The sequence below is a fragment of the Callithrix jacchus genome, chromosome 4, assembly GCF_049354715.1.
Source record: "Callithrix jacchus isolate 240 chromosome 4, calJac240_pri, whole genome shotgun sequence".
Taxonomy (NCBI): domain Eukaryota; kingdom Metazoa; phylum Chordata; class Mammalia; order Primates; family Cebidae; genus Callithrix; species Callithrix jacchus.
Genome location: NC_133505.1, coordinates 28,883,279 through 28,889,278, shown reverse-complemented (window position 1 = coordinate 28,889,278; position 6,000 = coordinate 28,883,279). Strand labels below are relative to the sequence as shown.

General features: G+C 44.2%; 1 protein-coding gene across 5 annotated transcripts in view; it reads right to left on the bottom strand.

The window, feature by feature from the left end:
- Window positions 1-473: 473 nt before the first annotated feature.
- MYLK4 (myosin light chain kinase family member 4) overlaps window positions 474-6,000 on the bottom strand; it is a 106,547-nt gene continuing 101,020 nt past the window's right edge. For all 5 annotated transcript variants that reach the window (XM_035295146.3, XM_035295144.3, XM_035295145.3 and 2 more), the window contains one exon: window positions 474-4,558. The gene's annotated coding sequence lies outside the window, so the exon portion shown is untranslated. The remainder of the gene's footprint in view (window positions 4,559-6,000) is intronic.

Sequence of the window (6,000 nt, the reverse complement as noted above, 5' to 3'; positions counted from 1 at the left end):
TGCCAAGTTCACATCTGATATGGTTTGGCTGTGTCCCTGCCCAAATTTCATGTGGAATCGTCATCCCCAGTGTTCAAGGAGGGGCCTGGTGGGAGGTGACGGGATCATGGGGTGATGTTTCTCTTGCTGTTCTTGTGATAGTGAGTGAGTTCTCATGAGATCTGGTGGTTTGAAAGTGTGTAGCTCCTCCCCCTCACCTCCCCTTTTGCGCGCTCTCTCTCTCTCTCTCTCCCTCCCTCCCTCCCTCCCCTGCTCTGGCCATGTGAAGACCGTGCCTGCTTCCCTTCACCTTCTGCCATGGCTGTAAGTTTCCTGAGGCCTCCTGAGAAGCAGAAGCCTGTACAGCTTGCAGAACCATGAGCCGATTAAACCTCTTTTCTTCATGAATTACCCAGTCTCAGCTAGTTCTTTAGAGTAATGTGAGAATGGACTAATACAACATCATTGAATGAGTGAGCCCATTAGTCAAAAGATAAATAAGGTCCATGTTTATTCTTCAATATAATACATATACATGACTGCTAACATGTCTTTATAGAGCAAAGAAAAGCAGCCGGATGAAAGCGAGTTCAGAAATTTAAAATATACATCATAGACACAATCACCACATTATGAATTCTTTTTTTATCTCTTACCAACACCAGTAAACCTAGTCATAAAGACTGACACATCTATCCGCTGAGATGACAGCAAAACACACATTAGGCCACATATGAACGCTCACAAAGCAGGTGCTTTCTGCTTTTCTAAATGAGTAGCAGTGGTTGAGTTACAAGCCTTCACGGAAGGTGAAACTGCCCATAGAAAGAAAGACCACCTATACAAAGCACAGCCCACTAAAATGGAGCAAAAAGAAACACAGAACGCTTCTAATTGAGAAACTGCAGACTCCAAGCTATGTAAGGAAGTCATCTTAATGCAGAAACACAACATCTAATAAATCCAGTAACCCACTTCCCTTTAGGACAGATGGAAAGTTGCCTTCTGGTAAGAAAATGTCTTAATCTCAAAAAGGCTTTCAGGGAGCATGGTGATGGATAAGAAGACAAACTTTGATTCTAACTTAAGAAAAAGGAAAGAAGTAAAAAAAATGTAAAAGAGAGTGCAAAAGCAAGGGAAAGCTTTGTGGATACTGGGAAGTGGATCCTGGTGACGCTGCAGCTCACAGAGACGACAGGATGGCCAAGGGACAGGAAAGAACCAAGTCCGAGGACCACAGCCCTCCGGGGGCCTGAGGCTGCCTCTCAATTGCACTTTTACAAGTGGATTTTCAACCAGGTTTCTGTCGTTTGGCCCCCAGCACAAACTAACCCAGTAAACACATGCTCACTGGCACCCCATGCTGGGCGGCTGGGGAGGGGCAGAGGAAGCAGAAGGGACGAAAAAGGAATGAAATAAAGAGCTGATTCTGTTCCTAGTATCAAATCCATATTTTGATTCTTAAAAAAAAAGATTCTAGCTAATTTCCATAAAATGGATAAAAATTAAGCATTCACACATCTTTCCAAACATACATCAAAGCAAGCCACAACAATGGCAACCTGCCTACTGACACTTTTGAGGAAAGAAGGCAAATTAATATCAAGTCAGACAAAATAACTGAAAACAAACTTATGGCCCTCAACAGACATGAGTGTAACCAACTTCAACCTAGAAATTGCTCCCCAGATTAGGTCAGGTGGGAGTCTTCCAAAATTTCAACTGTAACAAATGGGGATATATGCCCCCCTGATTTTTAAATAGCATCAGATTGTGGGTAAGTGTTAGTGTCTTCCAGATACCAATGCGGCATGCCTCCCCTGAATAACTTGCGAGTTTTATTTCTCTTTAGGCAGTGGGAAGTGCCACATCAGTGCTTAATTTCCTCCATTTGCTAAAGAAACTGGGAACTGCCTAGTGAGTGAGCAAAGCCATAGCATCCATTAAGAGGGTGGAGGAGAAATACAGCCTCCCAAATCCTAATGACCTGTTGGAAAAATTGATCTCCATAGCCCTGGTCTAGCCAGACTCAAGCGTCTCTGAGTCCGTGTTCACATCTGGCTTGATTCCTCGGCTTTGCAAAGCCGCCTTTTCCCATTAGAGCAGCAATCTACCTAGTTACCAGTTCTCGCTGGAGCAGCCACACAAAGGCATGGAGGTGGGGGTGGGCAGGATGAACACTAGACTGATAATCTCTCATTTCAAGTAACTCTAGACTGTAATCATCAACTCTGCAATGCAAACTACCCTCAGCACTCATATAAAAGGCACCCTGCTGGCATGGGGATGCCTTCCCATTCCAAATGTTGAAATTTAACTACAGAATCAAACAAGACCCATTTTGAAAGTAGAGTCTCCTTTCTAAACCTCAAAACAAAACAAAACAAAACTCACACCCACTCACTGCAGGGTCATCAGTGGATTAACTTGGCAAAGAAAGCATGCCTGCATTTGACCTGAGCTGTCTCTTCCATGTGTGGCAGGGTCTGGGATCTGCCAGTCTGAGTCAGAAGGGAAGGTGGATGCAAATAGCACATCATGCAAAAGACCTCATGCTCGATTTGGTAGAGAATCCACACCACAGGGCAGAAAACGCCCTTCCACGAGGGGCTTCAAATCAGACCCTTGTGTCCTGTTTAGCATTTGAGTGGAGGCCAGCTCTCTGTGGTTTGACTGAATATTAATGCATGCACTGGCTTGTGTTTTTCTAGACTCAATGAATAGCATCAGCTAAAGATAGCACAGTAATATAACACTTCAGTCCCAGGGTTGTGTATGCATGTGTGTGTGTGTGTGCGTGTGTGTGCGTGTGTGCATGTTTTAAGGAAACTAAACATTTTAAGCATAGTCACATAATAGGAACATAAGAAACCAACCTTGGATAAATGCCAGACCAAAGGAGAAAAAGATATGCCTTCTAATGTAAAAGCAAAGGCTAGAGAGGAGTCAGTTTTGTAACTAGTACGACCACAAAATTTGCATGTGGCCTTCACCAAATCACACATTTCCTCCTATCTCTACTTCCTCCTTACCTTAAATATGACAATAAAGATGTTGCACATATTCATGGCATGCTGTAAGGATTCCTTCGGTGGATCTGAGAGATAATGGGGGAAAGCTGATGCAAAGTGAATCTACCCTCCCTGCTGAGGCCACCAAGTAATTCTTATACCTTTCATTGCTACTGTGACCACAGTAGCCCAGAAGGACAGATGGATAAAAACAGAGGAATTAACACAGCCGATGTCAGTACAACAGTTATTTGGAAATGGAAAATGTGAGGAAAGCTCATGAAGCTGGGTGGTGAGCGTGGAGTTGAGTGGGTAATGGGAATTTTGTGGGGCTTTTCCTTGCCTCTCCTTCCTGTGGAAATGACACACTCAGTTTTTCACTCTTTAAAGCCCAGTTCCTTTCAGGATCCCATAAGCCATCTACAGTAGGGCCCATTTCCCTTCTTACATATCTGCCATGAAGTGGCACACGAGCTAGGCATAGGAACCTTCCAGTTGGAACATTCCAACAATCTCATGTCCAGTGGGTGAGCCAGCAGAGTTGCCCTCACCTCTGCTGTGCGACTGCGATTTCTTCACCACCACTGAGTCCCGTGAGACTGCACAGGCCAGAGACTGCACTCTGTCTTTGTCAGTGTTTGTGTTTACCCAGAAGCTTGAATGTTATTTCCCAAGTCACTTCAACATTGGAAGCTCAGCACTGTCTTTCTCCAGAAGGTGCAGATCCATCTCTTTTCGTTGACAACTGGGTCTTGAGGAGAGCTCTTTGTGACTGTTGACATTATTCCAAAGGTTGGAATTTCAAAGACCTACCATAAACATACACTTGCTGTATCACCTCTCAAAACCAGTGTGCTTTGTGGGGATGAACTGTCGGTCAGAAGGCTCCGGGAAGTACAGGTGTGAAAACAGAATCAGCTACTTGGAAGAAAATGTGCGTGGGGGACAATTCAGAATAAACGAAAGACACAGGGGCTGATGCCTCTTGTTTGAGAATTCAGAGATGGCTTCTGTTCCAGCAAGACAATTATTTAGCTATTGTAGTCACGTGACCTCAGAGCAAACCAAAACGAGAGAGTCTGAGAAACTAAGTGTTCAAGGGTGCACTGGACTTAGAATTCTATCTGGTCATCAAACGGCCCCTTCGAAAAGCATAGTTTAATGGCTGGAAGCCGTTTTCTCCCTCTCAATGCGTCCTCCAGCTTTAAAATCTCCAACAAATCTCAAGTGTGATAGCTGCAGTAATATGAGAAATAGCAGACAGAATGCACCCCTGCCCCAGTGACTAAGATCAAAGAATTTTACAAAACAAGTAAAAAAGTCTCAAGATGGCAGGAAAACATCTTCCCAACATCACGACCCCCCGATGCAGGGATGCGTTTGCGCCCTGGGACGGGACCCCAGCGCGGGGTGTTCCTCTGAGCGCAGCAGAGGCACTCCAGTTCAAGTTCAAGTTCAGGGTCAAGGGCTCCCCTGCTAAGACTGCCAGTCATCATAGGGGTCAGGGCATCAGAACTGCTGATTTTTCCAAAAATTTTCTCAAAGCAGCAGCAACCACAGCAGTTTTCCTGCAAAGCAAACAAAATATGAATCTTGTTAATTCAGCAGGGCTTTTAAAATTATAATTAGTTGGTTGTACCCCTTAGGAAAACCGCAGATGATTTATTTAATAATGTATGTGTGCATGTGAGAGGAAGAAAGAAAGAAAGAAACCTCTTGATGGATTCCACCGCTTACCAGAGTTGGGCTTTTTATTTTTTAGTTTGTGCAAGATATTTTTTTTCTTTCCAACTTTCATTTTAGGTTCAAGAGGTACATGTGCAGGTTTGCTACATGGGTAAATTTGTGCAAGATATTTTAGTACTATTTGCAGTGTTGAAGGACAAGGCGTCTTTGTTTCGTCTGAAGTACAGCCACTCCGTCCATCTGGTCAGTTGATCCCAGCATCAAAGGGAGAATGCAGCCTCAAGCGTGGGGACATTTCCATTTGCTTTACAACCACGTCTGACCTGGGGCCCGCACACAGCCGCCCGCCATCATTCCTGTGGATCTGAGAAGTGCCCTAAATTTATATCCCAGAAGTTGGCAAAAGATACGACGGAGGTAACCAGAAACAAAATGCCACCAGGTTGATTTTGGGAGAGTTTCCTCTAATAAATTGCAGGAGGTGTATATGCCTCAATTGACATTGTGGATTATGCCTTATTTATCAGCCTGGAACTCTTTCCTTTTTCCACAGGAATAATCTTCAACCACCAGATTTTTTAAATCAACATTATCTCGAATTTGGTTTCCGTCATAATACATCCTGCCATAAACCCATCTCATCCTGGCAGGGAATATTATTATAAAGAATAATCTCTTTTTTTTTCAAACTTCTCAAATGAGGCCACTCCCAGAGTTAAAAATCTTACATTAAGTTTCAATTAAAAGAAAAAAAAGAGTAAGAAGGTAGGCCGGGCATGGTGGCTTATTCCTGTTATCCCAGTGCTTTGGGAAGCAGAGGCAGGACAATCACTTGAGCTCAGGAGTTCAAGACCAGCCTGGGCAACATAGTGAAAGCCCACCTCTACAAAAAATTTTAAAATTAGCCATGCGTGGTAGTTCATGCCTTTGCCCCCAACTACTTCGGAGGCTGAGGTAGGAGGATCGCTTGAGTCCAGGATGAGGCTACAGTGAGCCATGCTGATGACACTGCACTCCAGCCTCAGTAACATAGCAAGACCCTGTCTTAAAAGAAAGAAAGAAGGAAAGAAAGAGAGAGAGAGAAAGAAGAAAGAAAGAAGGAAGGAAGGAAGGAAAGAAAGAGAAGGAAGGAAGGAAGGAGAGAGAAAGAAAGAAAACTAGAAAGCATCCAGATTGTGTGTATCTGAAATGATTCTTCCTTGGCCTTTGGTGTGACTCAGGTGAATTTCTGAGGCCAAATGGGGCTGGAGAGTGCAAGAGAGGAAGGCAGCCAGCCCCACGGCTTTCAGGAGCCCTCCTCAAGCAGTTCCAGCAGAGGCTGTGT